Genomic DNA, 24,974 nt, shown 5'->3' with positions numbered 1-24,974 from the left:
GACCTCAAGTGATCAACCCACCTTGGCCTCCCAAAGTGCTGGGATTACAGGTGTGAGCCACTGCACCCAATCCATGGTTATTTTAATAAATGAAATTAGTGAATATTAGCCAGACTTAAAGTCACGTATAGATGAAGAGTAAAGATAAGGAGCCATTACCATCCATAAAAAGGAATGAGTGGGGCTGAGGCTTGACCATCCAGTATCCACTGTGATTGCTGTACCTGTTAAAGAAGGGAAAATGAAGGGCATTAAGTTTGGTAGCCAATGAAAACCAATAATTTCTCTTAGGACAAAGAGAATGTTATTACTGGTTACATCTAGAATAATAACAGGTAATGGGGGTCTCATTATGCCTCTTTCTACTTATGTAGTTTCTGCTTTGGCAATAAAAATGTCTGTGCATAAAGTCAATGAACTATATTTTAACCAACTTTGAACTATATTCTAACCAACTTTGTCAGACTGTAGACTGGTTTATTTTAGCTTGAAGTTTGCAAATAGAAATCTGGGTTAAGTTATTGACAAATAAAAACTAATGTCATAGAAAAGAGAAATAGAAATACCTTGCTCTACACAACTGGTACCAGGTACAGGCACACTTTGGGGAGATATAAAACTTCTAAAATCCATATCATGTAATCTGAGGCACAAAGGCAGAAGCTGGAATGACTTTTTATGTTAATAGAACAGGTCAGCAAGTATTTTAAAAGCTAAGACAAGCAAAAGGCATACTTTAGCTTATTGCCAGTATAAGAACAGAGAGGATAAAATTATCTGTATCTTCTTTAAATGAGCTTTACACTGAAAAGAGCAAAATCAGCATTAAAAAAAGGACAATCCCAACATAGAGAGGAGCATAATAAAAGACTAGCTTGGTATTTTATGTTAGTTTATAGACTTATACCAAGACTACTTAAATAACTGAGAGATAATAAGAAAACATAGTATCATTGCAGAATTACTGAGAATCATTGAGAACTATATATTGGGCCTAAGGTAAAATAGAAAATGTAGAAAGAGACAGGTAAATATTAATGCTGGTAGCTTTAAGTTCGTTTCAGTTTAAACACTTCTACAAAATTTTCCTGAGTGAGAAGAACTTTTTAAAGTAATGGGAAAGTATAAAAACCTTGGTGAGTTAACAATATATTTTAAAAGTATATTTTTTTCTCTTCAGCTAATGAGCTTTCTATTTATGAAAGTGTGTTTATGAAAGTGTACCTTTTATGAAAAAGCTATCTGACATGTTAGAAAAATACACTTTTCAGTGTTTAAAAAGTTGAAATAGATGAACTCTAAGGTATCTTCCAAATTTTAGCACTATCAAGTGCTAAGAAATTGTCCTAATTGTCATTCTTATTATCATAAGGAAGCATGATATTTATTATATGCCATGTTCATATATAAATTAATGTATACAAATGTAAAAAGAAAACTAAGACTGCTTTTCCTGAGTTTCAGAATAGGCTCTATAGTCTAAATAAATTTGAATGTCCAATTTTTTGTTTCTTTCAGTTCTGCCTAATTATATATCTACAAGTCTAGGCTTTAAAGTCAGCTAGAGCTCAGGTGAACATAAACGGTGGCAAAGGACATTATTCTTAGCTTTTACATAAAGTTTAGATAACAGAATTTTTAATGTGCTACATTGTTTAGCAAGCTACATGTTTGTCCTTTATTTAGTTAATATGATACACAGGAACCTCTCACAAAAAAGGGCACATATTGTAGCTAAGTATCTCCTGTTAATCTCTCCCTACACTACTCAAAGAAGCACCACCAGCATCAGCACCTCCACAATAATTACATCCCTTACAAATGAGTGGTTATACTGCTGTGGCAGAAGGACAGTGCATTGGGAAACAATCAGGGAAATTTGGCTTATAAACACTATAAACAATTTTATTCTGAGACTAACTGAGTGAGAACCCACATAACCAGTCCATTTCTTAAGATTTTGCGTAGAAACCAATGTTTTAACTAAAAGAACCACAAATTAATGGTTACTATAACATAAATTCTTATATGAATATAAATATTAATGTATAGATTATAAAGTTATTTTTATCAAATATAAAAGCTACATAAAATCACTCAATATTTTCAACAAAATTAATAAATGTTATCTCTTTTGTTCATTGAAAGAATATACACAGTAAGTTGTAATTTTCCCTAACCAACTCTCAAAACAAGTAAACAAACACATGGATATAGAAAACAGTAAGCTGTTTTACTTTCACTAATTACAATACAAATAGCCTAGTTACATTTCTGGAAGTAGCTTGTAATTTTAGTTTTAAGCATATGAACAATAAGAACAGTTGTTAAAACAAAAAATTTATTTTTTCTCAACATGAATTATGAAGAAGACTATATATAGATAAGATTGATAAATAGGAAACAAAAAATATAGGCTTTAGCTATTATACTGGAATTATATTACATAATAAAATTCATGAAATATTATGCTTTCTAAAATTACCAACAGCTTCCAGTAATACAAGTGTAATTGCAAGTTTTCATGTACTATATTGTTGGATATGATTAAGATTTTATATGTTCTTTATTGTATTAAGATAGCCTGCAAAGGTTTTTCTAAGCGTAAAGAAGCAACATTTTGTTGACTATAGAATAAGGCTTGTTTCAGCAAGAAATGGTAGGTAGAAAGGCAGAAATAAACATAAGGAAAAATCATCTACCATTGAGTTAAGGAGAACGTAAGAAGCTAACACTAAAGAAAATGAGATTTAGGGCATTTAAAAAATTGAATACATTAAGCAAATACAAAAAAAAAAATAAATAAACAGAATGCCCCTTCACTATGTAATAAGAAACCATAGCACTATTTTGTATTCATCCAGCTCATTTTATTTGTACAAAATATCTTCATAGAAATTATTGCATTAATCCTCACAACGTTTCTATGAGTTGGAAATAGATGGTATTATTTTTGTTTAATAGTCGATAAGAATTGCTAAAATTCAAACAGAAATTCAGTGACTTCTGAAGTAAAACCAGAATCCAAGCAATCAAAAATTTTAACTATTAATCTATTTCCTAGCTTGCATTACTGATGAAAACCTAATGTTTGAAATTTTCTTCTCTGATTCATTGAATACTTCACATTTTGCTGGTGTTTTTCTGCTATTTTTGGACAGATGATTAGCTGCCAGTGGAAACATTATTTCTCTTTAACTTCTGAGGACTTCAGAGTAAACAACATTACATAAAAGGCATGAAGAAAGGTGCTAATTCATTGGCTAAAAATACCCAGAAAGCCAAACAAAAGGCATTTATTACCTCTCCATTCTTTTGAAGGGCAAGTATATAATACATGTCTAAAAATCAAACTGGTGGAATAATACGTACTTTTCTATGACAGTGATTTAAAATATACCTATAACACCACTTTTCATATTAGATTTTAAGTGAAAGAAGAGCTAGCATAAATTGTTCTTTAATAATAAAAGCCAGCTATTTCTTTTCAACTCAAGGAGGTCTTACTTCTCTTCAGTGTGGCCATCACAGGCACACTTAAAGTAGCCACTTCTCAAGCATCATTTTGTAAAACTAAACCAAAATGATATTAATAATGATAATAGTTTGCATGACTGATGGCTTCAAGGCAGCTCCACAATCAATCAATATCTTCTTTTTATTGCATGCAGTAATTGATGTTTGTTAGATAGAAACTATGATTTGGCTTCCTTTGGCAACAGCAGAAAGAAAATGAAAATATTATCAGCATTTTAAAGATTCCTGAAGTCTGCATATGGCAATGCTTACCAGTAATTTTTAGCACAGAAAGGTGCTCCCACTGTTCCCAAGCAGATAGCTCACTGTTAGCCATCATGCTTCGAATGAAAATATTCTGGAACAGTCTTGAACTGACTGACTCCTAATCAGACAGCCTGTCAACATCTGAAAATCAATGTTATCAGTATCTCTTCTAGTGGGAGGATTACTTAACAGAGGTATCTCCACAGTCATCCTTGGCACACCTGGTCACAGGAACACATGATTTATACAGCTGCCCAGTAGGGGTTTATGCTGAGAGAGATTTTGGCAGATGAGGCATAAAATTTGAAAACATGCTGCCAGGAAGCCTACCCATATGAAAATCCTGTATTCTGTAAACATCAGCCTTCTGAGCTTGTTAAGTCTTTCCAGCTAAAATAGAAAAGTAACAAGGTTGCAAAAAGCATAAAAGGATGCTGGAAAATAAATAGATTTATAATCATGAACTGGCAAAAACAAGGGCACTACATTTACATATTTCATAATTGAATAAACCTATTGGCCAAGATAATATTGGACAACAAGAGACACACGTATGAATTTATACACATGAAAACATGCTAGAGATAAATCCAGAAAACATGAACAAAATTATCTACACTTACTGCTCTGCAGATAAAATGGGAATTCAAAATACAGGTATGGACTATCATGGAAATTCACCTGGCTCTGCTTCCCTTCACACCTGAGATGCTATGGAAAATTTGTTCTATTAAAAAAGAAAAAGGGATAGAAGTTATGAATTGGCTATTATGTCTTCCGTGCATATTCTCAATTCGTTACTACTGTAGCCAGTTACTGAAAAATAATTTAAATTACACCATCTATCTTGAAGAGATTAATCAATAAAAAATCTTACAGATATACCATGAACCAGTTTCCTTTTTCAACTTAATATTACTTAGCTCCTAATGCTGCTTTTTCCTGAACATTAATACTTTTAATACAAATTAATATAGAATACTAATGTATTGAAATGTCTTATTTTGTTAACTCAAGACTAACCATATATATCCATGAGTCTTATTATTTTTTCCCAAAACTTCACTGTTCCTTGTATTACTAAAAACACACATACATATTAGTAAGGACAATAGGTTTGGAATCTTATTTTAGGACCAAAATAAAAGACTATAATATATGCAAAAAGACAAATATTAAATGTAGCTATTTAATAGTCAAGTAAAAAGCCTCTTTTGGTCGTGCCAATGATATAGAAATGAACACTTTCAGTAACTTGTCAAAATAAAATAGTGACATTTGAGTCAACCCAGTAGTCTAGATGCCAATTACTCCAAGAAACCTCCCAACATATTATCATCAGCTGTGAGTGACATTTCACTTTTCTGATGTCTTAGAACAATTTATTCACTATCTCTTTTATGAAAAAAAGTGCCTTTTAAGCATTCCATACAATTCATTATGCATCTTATCTCTTCAGTTCCTATAGAAATTTCTTACGGGCAGGAGCTTATAGACTTTATTTTTTAAATTGCAATAATTTAATCAGTAATATTTTTAAATGAAGGAATAGAGCAGTGTTTTTCAAGTATTAAGGTACTGGTCAGTGCTACAGTTCTCTGCTAGGGCTCTGTGTCAGCTTCTTCCAAGGTTGGTGGTTACTGGGAAAATTTGGTTTCTTGTGACTATAAGACTGAGGTCCCTGTTTGGTTTTTTTGTTTGTTTGTTTGTTTTTACATATTGTCCTGTTCATATTTAAGAAAACAAAAAGCATTGAATCCTTCTTGTGCTTCAAATTTCTCTGACTTCCCTTTATGTCTTACTCTTCTGTGTTTCAGGTGGGTATCATACTGGTTCCTCCCTGCTGGATAATCCAGCATAATTTTTCTGTTTTAAATTCAACTGATTAGTAAGTTTAATTATATCTGGAAAGTTATTTTACACATGTTAAATAACATACTCATAGTCTGTGAATTAACATGTAGAATCTTGTTGGGAGATGTAATTCTCGTATCATACCCAACTTGTCTGAAATGTCATCATCAAAGGCATATTTATGAGAATATGTAAGTATAATATTTTATTAGACAAATATTCCTAAAGATGTCAATATGGTCATTATTAACACATTTCAGTGTAAATTTGTATAGTCAGAATATTATTTTTAACAACTCATGTTTGCACTTCAGTAATGAGAAATGTAGAGATGAAAATATGAAGTGATGCCATAATTTTATACTATGGACAGGAATTTCCTGGTAGAAAATTATAGGGAGCTCTGGGTGGAATACTTAATTGAGGCACTCTGGAAAGGATGCTAGAAAGTAGAATGAATTGGGCAGAGTATATAACAAATCATAGAACAGCTTTCTTTCTTTTTTTTTTTTTTTTTTTTTGATGGAATATCTCTCTGTCATCCAGGCTGGAGTGCAGTGGCAAGATCTTGGCTCACTGCAACCTCTGCCTCCTGGGTTCAAGGGATTCTTCTGCCTCTGCCTCTGGAGTAGCTGGGACTACAGGTGCTCATCACCACACCGGGCTAATTTTTGTATTTTTAGTAGAGATGGGGTTTCACCATATTGGCCAGGCTGGTCTCGAACTCCTGACATCATGATCGGCCCGCTTAGGCCTCCCAAAGTAAAACATCTTTCTTATAGGCTGGGAATTATAGTACTGAGCTAGGTACGTTAACTGTATCTTTGATTGACTCCCTCCTTTATCAATTACTCAGGCATCTACCCTACCCTCTCCCCATCCACCACTTCCCACACAGAAATGTCTAAATAGATATACAAGACAATAACCTGGAGAGTTTCTAGAGTTGAGAAACTTGTTTCTTTCTCTTACAGCACTGTAAAGTGTTTTCATAAAATAACAATAGAAGTAAGTGGGCATTTCAAATAGAAGAAAAGATACCATATATAATTATTTTTAATAGTTTCTAAAAACTCCTTAACTAACAGGAATAACCTTGCCTATTCCATTATTGAATTGTTTATTTAAAGAAAGAAAGAATTTTCTTTGGTTCCAATATTGAGTCCATGATAATCCAATCATAACCTTGACAGGGAGTAAAACAAATTTCTGCTTCACTTTACTGCACCATAGTATCTAATCTTTTTCTATTGATAGTTATTCCATGCAATTTTCATTAGAAGAGTTTTAAACATCAAACGTAACACTTGGAGGCTGCAGCAGATTCATAGCAACTCTTTCATATCTGGTTACTTCATAATTAGGTTATAACTTTACAAGAAAGCACATACAAGGCACTGGGTCACAACTTTAAAGTTATAGAACCAATAAAATCATCCAGGGTGTATCATTATTTTGAAATGACTTATAAGCAGTTTCATTTTATTGCCAAACATTTTTATAATTCCTTTTCCAAAGACAAATGTGCTTAGCTTGATTTGTGTTTGTCTTTGCATTTAATCATGTTTGCAGTCATTTTTTGAATTTACAATGAATCCTTTTTACATTTATGTAACACTATTCTGAAATTTTTCCCCCTAAATTTATCTTAGTGGGTGATTGCTTATTACATTTTTATAATGTAGTAATTATTATATATACATAGTGCTTTGAGCATCCTGACAGAAGGTATTTTATAATTTTATTATTTAATTGCTCAAACATTTGCAAATAACACATTCATAAAGTCTAAACATGTAAGCGTGACACAGATTCTAATGCTGTTCAGAAAAACCACTAGATCACAAATACTTTATGCAAACATGAGTTAGCATTTTACATACTCCTGGCCAAAATACACGAGACGTGGGCCTGAATTTAGTTACCTACCCACAGACAGCTAGTAGCAAAGATACTGGTATATCCATATAGAGTGCAGCAATAGGCTTATGAGACAAAACGTATGGTTCATTGTTGTTTGCTGTTTTTTTTCTTTCTGAAGACAAATAATGAAAATAGAAGTCTTAGAAAAACAATGGGGATGATAAAGAGAAAACTGAGACCTAGTCCTAGTTCTTCCGCTTACTAAGCACACCAATACATCACTTAGCCTCTAGGTTTCTCTTTAGCAGGTGTGAAAAGATGAGACTGAGCTACAGCTTCAACTTGGTACTTTAGTCTAGTTTTGGAATAAGAGGAGTTTATGGATTGATACGTGTTCTCCCTGGCTGTAAGCTATTGTCCTGTTATAAACTGGCAGCTTGGAAGATAAAATAACTGTATTAGTCAGGATTCTCCAGAGAAACAGAACTAATACGATAGAGATAGATATTAGGCCTGTGAATATAATTTTTTAAAGTTTCAATAGCTTTAGGGGTGCAAATGTTTCTTCTTTACATGGATAAATTGTATAGTGGTGAAGTTTGGGCCTATAGCATACCTGTCACCTGAATAGTATACATTATACCCAATACCCAATAGGTGGGTACAATGTATACTATTTTTCATCTCTCAGCTACTCTCACTCACTCTCTCACTCTCAGAGTCTCCAAAGTCTGTTATACCATTCTGTATGACTTTGTATAACCACAGCATAGCTCCCACTTATAAGTGAGAACATGCAGTATTTGGTTTACCATTCCTGAGTTACTGTAGTGAGGAAAATGGCTTCCAATTCCAGCCAAGTTGCTGCAAAAGACATTACTTCATTCTTTTTGTATGACTAAGTCATATTCCATGATACACACACACACACACACACACACACACACGTACGTATATGTAATCACATTTTGTTAACCCATTCATTGGTTGATGGGCACTAGAATTGACTCCATATCTTTGCAGTTGTGAACTGTGCATATGAGTGCATATATCTTTTTTACAAAATGATTTTCTTTTCCTTTGGGTAGATAACCAGTAGTGGGATCGCTAGATTGAACGGTAGATCTACTATTAGTTGTTTGACAAACCTTCATACGGTTTTTCACAGAGGTTGCACTAATTTACATTCCAAACAACAGTATATAACACTTCCACCAACAACATATACCCATTCCCTTTACACAGGCCAACACACATTGTTTTTTCACTTTTCAGTGATAGTACTTCTGAGTAGGGAAAGGTGGTATCTCATTATGGTTTTATTTTGCATTTCCCTGATGATTAGTGATGCTGAACATTTTAAAATATAGTTTGGCTATTTAAAAATCTTCTTTTAAGCAATGTCTGTTGATGTCATTTGCTCACTTTTTAATGGAAATATTTGTATTTCCTTGCAGATTTGTTTGAGCCCCTTGTAGATATTAGCCCTTTATCAGATGTACAGCTTGTGAATTTTTTTCTCTCATTCCATAGGTTTTCTATTTATTCTATTGATTATTTCTTTTGATTTGCAGAAGCTTTTACATTTAATTACTTGCCATTATTTTTAGTTTTGTTGCATTTGACTTTGGAGTCTTAGTCAACAATTCTTTGGCTAGGCCGATGTCCAGAAGAATTTTTCCTGTTTTCTTCTAGGACTTTTATGATTTCAGGTCTTACATTTAATTCTTTACCCCATTTTGAGTTCAATTTTGTATATGATGAGAGATATAGATCTAGTCTCATTCTTCTGCATGTGCTATCTAATTTTCCAATAACAGATGAAACAGAATGAACATAGCAAAGTTCACAAAATGGCACAAGGTAAGATAACAGTAGATATAACAGTAATTCCCTTTGGTGGGAAAAAAAGAAGTCCAAAAATGTTATAAGCCTAGCAACAATGATTACATGGTCTGAGAGTTTGGATGAAACATAAATCATTTTATTAATCATATTATCAATAATATTAAACTATGAAAATGATTAATTTAATGTTAATACTATTAAAGCCTTTCTATGCAATCACTAATAAATACTATTTAATACTATTAAAAACTTTCTATGCAATTATACAACTAGTCAGCCTTCACTCTTCATATGCAAGCCCAGCATTGACAGAGATACTGGTTACTTCCAGACCAAAACTGAAGAACTGCTCCCCAAAGAAACTGAAAAATGTACATGGAAGAACTAGGGATGTCAGAATTTTTCCATTTATTAATTTTAATGTAATTTTTTACTTTTGGAAACTAGAATGAAAACTAGCTTTTCTATCTGCTTCATATTCATATGCCATTAGAGGAAATGCTGAGAAGCATTTCTTCCTATCCAAAGAAGAAAAATACTGTGGGAAGCTAACCTACAGAAAAACAAAGAAAACCAGTATCAGTCATGCATAATATGAGAAATATCTGGAGATGTGCCTCAGTCAAACATTAAAAGTAACCTATGAATGTGTACAACGTAGTATCAAAAAATAGCAGGCATCATCTCTATACATAATAAAAAATATCCCTGGATGGAAGTAGGCAGCCCACAAAGGAATCATTCTACATTGGAGGCAAGACAGAAGGTATCTAGAAAAATTTAACATATTTAAAATTTTTGTCTGTGTTTGTCTGTCTTTTTCTTTTTTCATTCAGCATCTGAACCTCCTATAATACTTCATCTGAGAAATCTGTTAATATTTGATTCTTGGGGTAATATAGCAATTCATCCACAACTCCACAAGTCATTCTACTGGTAGTGATATAGTATGCATTAGCCAGTGGTATCAGTGTCATCAATGATATATATGTTGTCCAATTAGCAAATGAATGGTTAAAGAAAATGTGCTATATATACACAATGAAATCATGTTCACTCATAAAAAATAATGAAATCCTGCCATTTGTGACAACATGGATGAATCTAGAGAACATTAAATTAACTGGACTAAGTCAGGTACAAAAATAGAAATACCACATGATCTCAATCCTTTGTGGAAGTTTTAAAAGTTGAGTTCATAGAAGAAGAGAGTAAAATACAGTTTATCTGAGTCAGGGGAGGGTAAGAAGAAGGGGGATGGGAGCAGTAGGATAGCAGGTACCATGTTACAGTTACAAGAAAAACCTTCTGGTGTCCTAATGCACAGTAGGATGACTATAATTTACAGTGATGTATTGTGTATTTCAAAAAAGATAGAAGAGAGAAATTTAAATGTTCTTACCATAAGGAACTGTACGTGTTTGAGGTGGCAAAAATGCTAATTACCCCAATTTGATCATTACACAAGTTAGCCATGTATCACAATATCACACTATATAAATATGTACAATCAAAAATAAAATAAAAAACAAGTCTTTTAAACAAATGTTGCTGGAGCATTTGAATACCCATATGCAAATTTAAAAATTAAAATTAAAATATCTTGGAGTAGGCCTTTTATCTTATATAATAATTTACTCAAAACAGATGACATATTTAAATGTAAAATGTAAAACTCTAAAACTCTAAAGGAAAATATAAGAGACAGTTTTAGTGAACTTTGAATCAAGAAAAGTATTCTTAGATATGATATCAAAGGCATGATTCCCCAAAGAAAATACTGATAGATTGAATTTTACCAAAATTAATTTTTTCTCTCTGGAAAACAGTTAAGAGAATCAAAAGACAAGTTATGTGCTCTAGAAAAATATTTACAAAGTTGGTGTCTTCCTAGAAACTTTTTATCCATAGTATAAAAAGACCTCTTAAAACTCAAGAAAACATCTCAACAAAAAAAGGAGCGCAATTTTGAGTAGACACTCACCAAAGAAGATATATCAGTGCCAAATCAGCATATGAAAAGGTGTTCGGTATGGTTAGTCATTGGAGCAATACAAATTAAAACCATAAAGCGGTAATACCGGACACCTATTAGATTGGTAAGCAATAACTGAAAGAACAACCTGATAAAGCTACATTTGCTAGCAAGTTTACAGAGCAGCCAGAAATTTCATACATTGCTATTAAGAATGCAAAAATGGTACAGCCAAGAGCTTAGCATTTTATTATTAAACTAAACATATACTTACCTTATGATGCCATGAGTTTTCTCCCTAGGAGTTTACCCAAAAGAAATAACACTTTAATTCATTAAAATTTTTACGGGGATTTTTTAAAGTAGCTTAATTTATAAGCTCCAAAAATAAAACAGAAACAATCTAAATGCCCTTCAGCCAGTGAAAGGAAAAACAGATCCTGGTGAATCCATATAGCGAATGCTACTTAGCAATAAGAAGAAGCAAATGACTGATACAAACAATAATATACATGAATATCAAATGAACTATGATAAAGGAAAAAAGCCAGGCTCAAAAGCCTGCATGATGCAAAATTCCATTTGTAGAACATACTGAAAAAGGCAAAACTGTAGGAAACGAGAACAAATGATAGATGTCAGGCTTTAGAAACAGGGAAAAGGTTGATTACAAAGGGATAGCACTAGTGAATGTTCTAGCTGATGGATTGCCCCATACTTTTCCTATTGTGGTATACACAACTCTATGCTTTTGTCAAAACTCATAGAAGAACTGTATATCCAAAAGAGTGAATTTTAATTCATGTAAATTTAAAATATGTAAATTAAAATTAAAGAGTAACAGGGAAATTATCAAGCATAGCACATAAATGATTAAATGTTATCAATGATGAGAGAAAAAAACCTAATGTGGAAATAGAAGTCAGTAGAGGTTTTCACAGGAACAGAAAAGCAAATACCATGTGTTCTCACCTATAAGTGGAAGCTAAACATTGAGTACATATGAACAAAAGAAGGGAACAATACACACCAGAGCCTGCTTGAGGAATGGAGAAAGGTGAGGATGAAGCATTCACCCATTGGGTACCATGCTTATGACCTGGATGGCGAAGTAATCTGTACACCAAACTCCTGTGACACACAATTTACCTATATAACTAACCCTCATATAGATCCTTGAGCCCAAAATAACACTTAAAAAATGTATACCTATATTATTTAGAAATATTGAAGTAATCAAGAGAATTGAAAAACAAAAATGGCTTTCCCTGATGTATTATGGGAAAAGTTTTGTACTTACCCCATCAGTCGTGACTGAATTTTTAAAGTATGTGCATATATATTTTAGTAAAAATGAACTATGTGCCATTTATATTTTATAAATATGTTTACAAAGATTATATTGACTTAATATAAGGGTAGATAACATAGAGTAAATTGATCTTATTTAATGATGTGACTTGTAACTTTTATATAATGCTTCTAATGTCTTCACAATGTGTGAAGATAAAGAAACTATCTTGTTTTTATTTAAAGTTTATTTCTGTATCAGTTAGACCCCAGATCACAATGGCCTCATGAATATTGTGAGTAAAGCAAACAGACAGTTGAAGCTATACTCCTTATAGACCTATATTTTAGTCCTGTGTTTGTCAGTGTGTGCTCCCTGCTTTTTTCCAAAGTGCAAAGTAGTCTATCTGGTCACCTTGGGGAAGCCTAACAAGCAGTAATTAATCAACTAAAAGATATGTGTCTCATATACTTACTACATGACATAAAGCTCTCAATACAGCAAAAATATTGTGGATTCTACTAGACAGGACAGGTATCTCAGGAGGAGGCTGGTAATACAAGCTGCTGAATGGAAGCATAGAAGACATCTTTGTCCAAGCTGTTTAGTACATTTTTAAGCTCTCAAGAAGCCCTAGCAAGTATTATTCTGGGCCTCATAAATATGTTCTTGTCCTATTTAAATATAGTACTATTTTTCTCTTAGCAAAGATAGCTTATATCATAAGGTATTATTAAGTAATATATCATCATTATGACAAAAGCTTAGAAAACTTTCTATATTTATTTGTTATTTATTTTATAACCCTGTTAAAACCAACTTTCTGTTGACTTTCATGCTTTGAAACCAAAGATTTCGTAGTGATTTTTTTAAAAATAGCACAAACCACTAAAAGGCAAGCATTACAAGACCTGGTGATATAAAATCATTGATTTTGTTATAAAAACTTCAATTCTATTTTAGGGAAGGAATTTTTTCTTATAATTTAACATGGATTTCTACATTTAGTGCAGTTTCTGCATATATTTTCTAGGTTCAGTTAATTTTATGATAAATCCAGAAGGAGGATCCCAAGTGTGTCATTATACAAACATAACATTTACTGAGAAATAATACACAGTCCCCTTTATCCTATTTCTTACTGTGTAAGGCATGCTGGTTAATATATCAGTGTTCCAAACTTGTCTTTATATTCAGAACAACATTGCCATAATAAACCAGAGATGGAAAGCTTATTGAGGGTGAAAGAAGAATTACATTTCAATAAACAAATAGATTTCATTTTAAGTACTCACGGGGTTATTTTACAAGAATAATTAAAATAAATTTTAAGAAAAATACTGCTTGGCAATGGCCTTTATGTCTAGAATATTGCTTTCTCAATATAACCCCCATTGAGGCAAAAGTAATATTAACAAATGATAAAGTTTTGCTGTAATTCTTAGTATTTTAATAAACATAGTTATAACATGCCAAGTAAATTAAACTCCTTAATCTTTCCCCCCTATTTTACTTTAACACTGCAACGCTGTACTTGGAAAATGATCATTCCACAAACAAAGTCACTAATCATCCAAGATTGATTAAAAAGAAAAAGTTTTCTTAATTCCTGTGACCCCTAAGCTGAAGTCTTTGAATAGGAGATTAAAACTTAATTATTTGATGTGAAAGTTCAATGTTATCAATCTGGCCTCTTTACCACTTTGAAAGTGTAAATTGCTTGGGTAAAACAGGTGAATGGTCTCTCCTTTTCTTTTTTAAAGAATTCACATTTTCAATTTCCAGATGAAAAATAATACCTTGACTAAATGCTAATCATACTTTTCTGCTGACAAAGATAGAATAAACCAAAAGATTACCTAGAATACTAAGGGGATAGCAGCATGCATAAATCAATACTGCCTCTACCCATATTACTAATCTTCTTTCAGACATTAAACACAAAGCATTTGAAAAATGTAGACCACTTTGAGATAAGGTTTAAAGTGCTCTCTCAATCTTAAAATACAGTTTTCTTCACTAAACAATTTTAGACTAAAGTATTTTAAGTATAAATAATAGAAAGAAAAAAAAAAATCCAGGACCCCCTCTGCGCACTCCCACTACCATCCACACAGGTTTCGTGTATGAACTTCCAGAAATAGTGTATGCATACACAAATGTTATTTCACAAAAATTTTAACATGAAACTACATCTGGTATTTTTTTCTTGAAATACAGTTTACATAGTGATCCATATGAATGCATATGGAGTTGGTATCCAAGTCCATATGCATTATGGAGTTATGTAAATGTTTTCTGACCGATTTAAATTGTTGTTTATGATATGTCCAGAAACAACTAAAGCCCAGTCTGCTTCTGTGTTCTTCCTTATGGTGAAGTTCCTTTCCAGGTCATTTTAATACTTTGACAGCCAAGTAAAAGAGGACAGGATCTCGTGCCAGGTTGCTTGAGTTCAAACTTTGGCACCACCTGTTTTCACCATCTGAAATTTGTGTAAATTATTATAAATTTATGTAAGAATCAGTTTATATTTCTGAAAAATGCTATAATTATATCTCAAATTTTATAAATTATGAAAGTCATGAAAAATGTTTACCACACTTCCTGGCAACTTTAAGTGTTCTATAAATAAGGTGTGAATATTAATGCCTTTGCTTTCAGGAGCCTTCTGAAACATGAGATAAATTCATCATTACATATGAAGTTCTAAGGACATCCTCCAATAGTATGTATGGCTCTGGCCATGATTGTTTGAATGGATCCACAGAATGGATCCTTTTCCACTCCTCCCCTTACAGTCGACAGATATTTTTCTCTAACTCCTGTCTAAGTACAATGAGCAGGTAGATAAGTCTTGTCCCAAAATGGAAGAACTACTATAAAAATGATGAGACCCTCTTCACATTAAAAGCAGTAAGTTGTAGTATATCTTAAATTGCAGATTCAAACTAAAAGACCCCACATGTCTGCTAGTGATCTTTATACAAATATATTGCTCTCCATAGGTCAAGCACTCCAATTGTCTGGCATGCATTCAGATAACTTTTATGTATATCAGTTAACACCTTCTCTCTCCCTGCTCTGTGGATGCAGCTGTGCTCTGTAAAGTGACATGTAACTCTCATATCTCTAGAACTAAATAGTTAAGTCCTACTGTGCTAGCACTTGACTGCTCTATAAGTAAATGGGTGTGGGCATTGTGCCCACCATTCCCTTCGGTATGCATATCCTACCAAGCAAAGGTACCACGGAATCTAGATCACTTGTTCCCTAAGTAGTCTCAGTTCCTGTGTGGCATTTACGTTTGAATGTCTCATAGTATCTTATTTATTGTTAATATTCATGCTAAAGGTGGCTATTATCCATGCCTAAAGTGGCTATTATTATTATCGCAATAATACAGAAAAAAATTCAAAAGTTTAAAAAGCATAGGTAACTTCCCTAAGGTCCAAAATCATTAAGTGGCAGAGCTAATACTCAAACACAAGTTCCATTAGCTTCAGGTCCAGATTTTTCCACCACAAAGCATTGCCTCTCATAAATAAGTAAAGAAGTTCTGTGTGAAACTGATTAAATTCTGCAAGAGCAAAATTACCTAAACCACATTTTGTTTTCTTTTCTACAAGAAAAAAACTATATGTACAGGGAGTATAAATGTTATATTATGCTTGGCAGTATGATAAAATGTAAAACGCAAAGACTGTTGACACATTTTCAAAGCTATCAATCCAAGAGGTAACCAGGCAGTGGTTTATAGACCAGAGTGAGGCCTGCAAACACTTGAGGATCCCTTTACAAAAAAAAAAATAAATAAATGTAGATGACAACACAAGAAAATTTACATGAAGTAATGTAGGTGGTAAAATTAGCACATTAAAACCAAGGTAACTAAATTATTTTAGAACCTCTCTATTAGGATATTGTTTTCACCCAAAATGGTTTGTAGATTCTGCTAATAAACACATGCATTTTTTAAAAAAAGTATCACTTTTGCTCTGTAATCTAAATAAAACATGCAAAATGGCTAGTCCCCAGGTAAGAACACCCTTGCAGGCCATTGGACAAAATGAATTAAATGTATGAACTTGTTGCTTTAAATTAGTGATTCCAATCTGTGTTCTAATCCTAAAAATGGCAGTGTACAGTGTTCAAATTGCCTTCACATTGATTTACGCATTTGATCCACACAAAAAACCCTTTCATTTTGACAAAGCTGAAAATACTAATCACTTTAAAATATATATATAATAGCATTGGGCTGGGCACAGTGGCTCATGCCTGTAATCTCAGCACTTTAGGAGGCTGAGGCCAGTAGTTCATGAGGTCAAGAGTTCAAGACCAGCCTGGCCAAGATGGTAAAACCCCGTCTCTACCAAAAGTACAAAAATTAGCTCGTCATGGTGGTGCACACCTGTAATCTAAGCTACTTGAGAGGCTGAGGCAGAGAATTGCTTGAACCTGGGAGGCGGAGGTTGCAGTGAGCCAAGATTGTACCACTGCACTCCAACATGGGTGACACAGTGAGACTCCGTCTCAAAAAAAGATTGTAGTATTTTAGCACTGAATTTGAGGTTAATGAATTTACCCAAGAATTCATCTGTCCATTTTTAAGAAAGAATAGAATTTCCTAACCCTTAGCAAGTATTATTCTGGTGATAATGGCAGTGATGGTGACAGAACAGGAACATCGAGGCAATATTAATACCAATGACAATAGTAGCCTTGCAATTCTAATTACATATGTGAAAATTTCTATATCATGCTCTTCGTAAGGATATTACCTCACCTAATCCTCATAAACAATGTTGCAAAATGAAAACTGTCTTACAGGAATCATGAAACTCACTCTGGGAGAGGTTTGATAACAATCCTAGATCACATAGCTAGCAAATGCCACTGTAAAAACATGATGTTTCACAGGTAACACTGTTTATCAGATATAAAATTTATAGTTTAGCCCATGTGCTGGTCTCCTCTAATTTTATTGTTCAAAATAGATTATATTAATGCTCGATTTAAGACATGAACTATTATCTCATAATTTTAGCTATAAAGTCTTATGTCATTGTTTTCTAAATGACATAGATTATTAGTTTACCATTATTAAGGATGGGGGGTGCTTTGATGATGTAGATATTTTGGAGCATTCCCTCATTTGATGATAGTAACAAATGAATGTGAGTTTTTTGGCTTTAAAGGAAGAAGAACATTTTTTTCTTCATCTCCACAAGTTCTGTTCTCTCTGTATTTCTTTCCATATTTCTTCAGGTCTTAACTTCTTTCTTTTCCCCATGATCTCTCAGCACAGGTCACTGATATAACCAATTGCAAATACCCATCTCCATCACAATTCATTCAACAAACAATTGTTAAGAAACAAAAATACTTCAGTATTTTGTTAAGTGCAATGTATATATAAATAAATGAAATGAACGTGACATCTCTCCTTATAGGTAAAATAATTTATATAAAGAGACTGACATTAAGCAAATGCATTAATAATTGCATTATGAACAAAAGGCAGGATGAGGAAAAAACAAGATGCAGGATGATATGTGACCTTTAACAAAAGAGGCTCATGTAAACAGTAATCTCAAGAAAGGTCTCCCTGACAAAGTAATTTTTGGCTGAAATTTGAAAAGTAAGTAGGAATTATGCATACAAATAAGGTAGGAAACTTCTCCAATGGTCTTGTGGGAGGAAGGTACTAAATGAAGGAAGCAAAGCTGAGATTTATTAAGGAAGGATGACAGTTCACTAGGATAACAAATTAATCAAGAGCTATGTACACCTTATTTATAATATTCAGTTTCTTCTATGATTAAAATAGGTGATTGAAAGACTGTAAGCAGGGAAATATTTTCTTTCTAAAAACTTACTTTGGTAGATGGGGAAATCATAGATTAGGTCTCCAATGTAATCCCAAGACTCTATTTGAGGAGACTGGTTATAAAAGTAAGTTACCAAATACCTAGTAAGAAATGCTGGTAGCTAAAATTGGAAATGTCTTGATCGATATTTGAGAAATAGAGCACATGTTTGATATAGATTTAAGGGGTTTAGTCTGCACTATTGGTAATTCATCAGAAGGGTGAAAGAGCAGGAAGACTCAAGAGGAAATTCAAGTACAAAATTGGATACACATTTTTGAGCTTTCAGGATTAGAAACCAAATTGAAAACTTGTTCAGTTTAAGATGCCAAAGAGAAATGAGGGAGTTGAGAAACAAAACTATATGAAACAGAAGACAAACATAGATAACCAAATTGTGGTATATTTATACTACTCAGCAATTAAAGGCAACAAACATTTGGTGCATGCAGAAAAATGAATGAATCTTTAAAATGTTATGCTAAGCAAAAGTAGTTAGACACAAATCACAAAATTATGATTCCACATATGTGAATATCTAGGATACAGAAAACGAATCTCTAGTAATAAAATCAAATGAGTAGTCACTTAAGGTAGAAAGGCATGAGGGTAGGAGGTGAAAAAGACAGTTAAGGGGTAATAGGAAGCTTTATGGGATGGTGGAAATTACCTAAAACTGGTTTTAAATGATGATTAAAATTGTGTATATATGTATCAATATTGATTGAACTGTACAGTAAAAATGGGTACATTATATATATGCAAACTATAGCAATAAAGTTAATTTTATTTATTTATTTTTGAGATGGAGTCTTGCTCTGTCTCCAGGCTGCAGTGCAGTGGTGCTACCTAGGCTTACTGCAACCACCGCCTCCCAGGTATAAGTAATTCTCCTGCCTCCACTCCCCAAGTAAATGGGATTACAGGTGCGCACCACCAGGCACAGCTAATATTTTTGTATTTTTAGTAGAGACAGGGTTTCACTATGTTAGCCAGGATGGTCTTGATCTCCTAACCTCGTGATCTGCCCGTCTCGGCCTCCCAAAGTGCTGGGATTACAGGCGTGAACCACCATGCCCAGCCAATAAGGTTGATTTTTAAAAGACAAATATATGCTATCAGCTAATTTAATGTTTTGTACTTTTTCCGCGAAATTCAAAAAGAATCAATTTTAAGATAGAGTCAATAATAGTGTTTCAGAAATTGAGGCTTTACTCGTAGCAATAATATTCACAAATAACACAGAAAGTACAAATGTATGGGCTTTGAATGTGCTGGATTTGAACTGCCCTTATAGTCTCATTTAAACCCAAAGTGGCATTTTGGGAGGCCGAGAGTGTGGATTACAGGAGGTCAGAAGTTTGAGACCAGCCTGGCCAACCTGGTGAAACCCTGTCTCTACTAAAAATGTAAAAAAATGGTATTGGGGTGTGGTGGTGCGTGCCTGTAGTCTCAGCTACTAGGGAGGCTAAGGCAGGAGACTCCTTTGAACTACGGAGGCAGAGGTTGCATTGAGCCTAGTTTGCTCCACTGATGTCCAGCCTGGATGACAGAGTGAGATTCTGTCTCAAAGAAAAAAAAATGATTATCTTACTGATAATAATGATCATTATATTTCTGATTGTTAGATATAATTGAATAATCTTGCTGCTAGGACTTTAGTAAATGGTCTTTATTAAAAGTGTTTAAAAGTTGTTTTTTATATATAATTTGTCACTCCAATTATCTGCTTGCTAACTCTGAAAAATGTTCCATATTTTTACTATTGTTTCAATTCAGATCAGATTAATAGTTTCACCTGTGTGACACAGTGGAATTTCCAATATTTTGCTGCCCCATTGGAGGCTTACAATGATTTTCATGTACAGATACTACAGCAGATAATCTTATGACTTTTTAACTAATATCTTAAATTTATCTCATTTACAATGAGATATCAATTTTAACATTCAAGCAGTGCTGCTTAAAGCATTTTGGTGAGTTCAAACTGGATACTATTACAGTTTTGATGTTTAGCAGTGTTTTGAGAAGGCATAGATAGAATAAAATTGTTTGACTTTATTGAAATAGTTGGATTGTGTTTCTATTTAGGTAGAAATTATCATCATGTGACCCAACACTGACTGTCAACTTGTGAGTGTCTCCCACGAACAATGCATCATTTGCTGAACACATAATACCAAGTTCGGTTATCTGTCAAAACACGAAGCCATCAGAGTTTGAAAAGGAGGATAATAAAATTGTAACACACCTGCCATACATTAGGCTCTGCTAGAAGGAAGCAATTGCTAGAGTTCAGTGTTTGATTAGAGCACAAGATGGATAGGATTTGTTTGATTTTAATTTTTAGATTCTAGGGATATTTTTGCTATATTAACCACTGTGAATTTTCATAAAATAAAACAATGGAACCATGCCCAGAAAAGAAAATTAAAAGTCCAACTTTAATTTAACATGGAAAATGAAAAGAATGACAATGGGAAAATACAAGAAATGAAAAGAGAGAGCTAATGAAGATGTCTGCCCTGATTAAAAACATGTTTTGTAAAATAGCAGAAAATTACAATTGTTTATGTAAATATAAGTGTACGTTCCTCTCATGAAAGTTAAAACTGAGTGTCAACTTGATTGGATTGAAGGATGCAAAGTATTGATCGTGGGTGTGACTGTGAGGGTGTTGCCAAAGGAAATTAACATTTGAGTTAGTGGGCTGGGAAAGGCAGACACACCTTTAATCTGGGTAGGCACCATCTAATCAGCTGCCAGTGTGATCAGAATATAAAGCAGGCAGAAAAAAAAAAAAAAAAAAAAGAGTCTTTAAAAGGCTAGACTGGCCTAGTCTCCCAGCCTACATCTTTCTCCCATGCTGGATGCCTCTTGCCCTTGACCATTGGACTCCATGTTCTTCAGGTTTGGGACTCAGACTGGGTCTCCTTGCTCCTCAGCTTGCATATGACCTATTGTGGAACTTTGTGATCATGTAAGTTAATACTTAATACACTTCCCTTTTATATATTTTCATCTACCTTATTAGTTTCATCCCTGACTAATTTTGTTACCAGAAGTGTGTTGGTTCTAGAGGAACAGAATATTCAGGATGGAGTTCTTTTGTTGATTTTGGGGTTTCTGGAATTGGATGCTTAATATGATTAAACTCCAAAATGTTAAAGACCCAATTTCCAATAGTATGGAGATCACTGATGGTCCTTGGTGTGAACTAGTTAGATAGTTAAGCAAAAGAAGTGCATTTGACACTGCTGATTCACAGATTGTGAGAGGCAAGAAGTTTAGTGACTCTATACATAATACTTTAGATGATATGTGGAGAACCAAGGAGCATAATGAAGCTGGTTGGCTGCTCCTAAGTTCAGTGGACAAAGTGATGAAATAAAATAATGAACTCAGGGATTCTAACTCCCAGTTTGAGAAGCAGATACTGAGCCTCAAAACTGCTAAGATTCCCCTGAGTGACAGTCTTAACTCCTGTAGAGAAAGAGCTGAAATTGTGGAATAATAGGCACAAGCCCTTATCATGCAAGTGGCTGAACTGCAACAAAAGGTATATGCACAGATTTGCCAGGTGTCTTTGGTTAAAGCGAGAGCATTGTTTGGGAAAGAATGGGAAGCTGCAACTTGAAATGGGGACATGTGGGAGGACCCTGATGAAGCTGGGGACCCTAAGTTTGTAAAATCTGATGAACTTTTTTTTGGCAGAAGAAACAGCTTCCCCATCTTCAGCAATGGCAACATCCCCTCCCCAACCCATGCTGCCATCAGTCTTTCTACCTTTGTTTGGGAAGTTAAACCCTGTGCTGCCTAAAGCAACAGTGGTGGCCTTCTCCGAGGCAGTTGCCAGGCAAGATAATGTTGATTCTGCTAAGGAGCAACCCCCAACACCCCTGGTTGCTTCTAGACCTATAATAGACTAAAGTTCCAGTGAGTCCCTAGAGGTAAAGTTGAGTGTGTGACCCATGAGAAGGTGTGCTGCATTGGAAAATAACTGCTTGAGTTTTGGAATACATATATAAATAGAAATCTAGAGAACAGGCATGGGAATGGATATTAAGGGTGTGAGATAATGGTGGAAGGAATATAGAGTTGATCAGGTTGAATTTATTGATTTGGGTCTAAAAAAGGTTCTAATAGTTTATTTGCTTGGTTAGCTTAAATACAGGTTAAAAGATGGCCCACTGTGAGTGAGCTGGAAATGGCTGATCTCCTTTGGTCTAATGTAGAGGAAGGGATCCAAAGATGGTGGAGTGGATTAATCACTTTAAACTTACTCATCCCAGCTGGGAGGGTCAGAAGACCAATGCCTTGTGAAATAGATTTGTGAGGGCATTCCCTGTAATTGATCTCCTTTGTATGTCGGATCCAACACTGGTAACCACAGTCACTCAACTATAAAATTTAAATAAAATGGGAATAGTTGGATCCCAAGGTGTCAGGGGCCAAGTAGCAGCACTGAACTGTCAAAGGCAAGGTAGACATAGCTACCATATGACAGCAGAGACAAAGTAGCAATCAAAATAGTCTAACTTGTGTAGAGCTCTGGCGTTGGCTAATTAATCATGGTGTTCCTAGAAGTGAAACTGATAGGAAGCCTACTGCTTCCTACTTAATTTTTATAAGCAGAAAACCTCTAGGTCAAATGGACAAAAGACTAATTTGAATTATAAAAACAGAGAATCATAGCCCATCATTCAATTTCCAGACTTGAGTCATTTTACAGGCCCAGAACCCCTTGAATGAAGGGGAGGGTGGGTCCTTTTGAGGAAGGAGTACACTATGTTACTGATAGTTTCTGCAGTAAATCTTTCTCTCATCCTTCCCCAAGGAACATTTTACCAGGGTAACTGTGCACTGGAGGAAGGGAAATGATCAGACATTTCAGTGACTCCTGGACACTGGCTCCAAGCTGATGTTAATTCTAGGGGACCCAAAATGTCACTGTGGTCCTCCAATTAAAGTAGGGGCTTATGGGGGTCAAGTAATTAATGAAGTTTTAGCACAGGTCTGACTTACAGTGGGTCCAGTGGGTCCAGTGGGTCCCTGTACTCATCCTGCAGTCATTTCCCCAGTGCCAGAATGTATAATTGGCATTGACATACTTAGCAGCTGGCAGAACCCCCACATGGGCTCCCTGAATAGTAGAGTGAGTGCTATTATGGTAGGAAAGGCCAATGGAAGCCATTAGAGCTGCCTCTACCTAGAAAAATAGTGAATAAAAAACAATATCACATCCCTGGAGGGATCACAGAGATTAGTGCCACCATCAAGGACTTGAAAAATGCTAGGGTGGTGATTCCCACCACATTTCTGTTCAACTCTCCCATTTGTCCTGTGCAGAAGACAAATGGATCTTGGGGAATATCAGTGGATTATTGTAAGCTTAACCAAGTGGTGGCTCCAACTGCAGCTGCTGTACCAGATGTGTTTCCATTGTTTAAACATATTACACATATTTTGCATATCCTTATGTATACTCTCTATCCTAGTAAAATATTTCAATGTCAGGACATTTTAATTGCAAATATGTTATACTTACTGTAATTATATAATATCATAGAAGTATTATATATAATTATATGATACTATCTCAATAAAATAACATATCATTAAACACTAAAAAATCATAAAGTTTGAGTAACATGAGATTAATAGAGTTTGTAGTGATCAGAAAAAAATTTATAAAATGTAAAAGAATAATATATCTACATATATATCTATATCTATCTATCTATAGATAGATAGATAGATAGATATAGATATTCCAGACAATAGGAATTACTATCGGCTAGGTATATATAAAATATGTGCACATGTGTACACACAAAAACATAAATTTTTTCTAAGTGTGTTACAGGAGACTTAAAAATAATTGAGAAACCTGGGTCCAGAATGTGGTGGAGAAACTCAGTATTTTTGCTAAAAATTTGAATCTTTCAGTAAACATGGGGAAATTTCAAACAAAGAGTATAATAGAAATCTTTCTAAAGCTATTATCTTTTAGCTACCAACCATTAGAATATAAGATTAATATGGAATGCTTTTAATGCAGCTTAAATGAACACTTAATCTGTTTGCAAAATTACCTGCAATCTTAGAGAATTAAAAATTAATATGCATACAATATGGTGCCTTTATTAGTCTTTTCTCATGCTACTAATAAAGACATACCCAAGACTGGGTAATTTATGAAGGAAAGAGGTTTAATAGCCTCACAGTTCCACATTGCTGAGGAGGCCTCAAAATCATGGCAGAAGTCAAAGGAGATGCAAAGGCATGTCTTACATAGAGGCAGGCAAGACAGCGTGTGCATGGGAACTGCTCTTTTATAAAACCAGCAGATCCCCTGAGACTCTTTCATTCTCACAAGAACAGCATGGGAAAAATTGGCCCCCATGATAGAACCACTTCCCTCCAGTTTCCTCTTATGACACATATGAATTATTGGAGCTACAATTCCAGGTGAGATTTGGGTGGG

This window comes from Cebus imitator, unplaced genomic scaffold (assembly GCF_001604975.1).
Source record: "Cebus imitator isolate Cc_AM_T3 unplaced genomic scaffold, Cebus_imitator-1.0 Scaffold104, whole genome shotgun sequence".
NCBI lineage: Eukaryota > Metazoa > Chordata > Mammalia > Primates > Cebidae > Cebus > Cebus imitator.
This window is presented reverse-complemented; position numbering follows the sequence as displayed.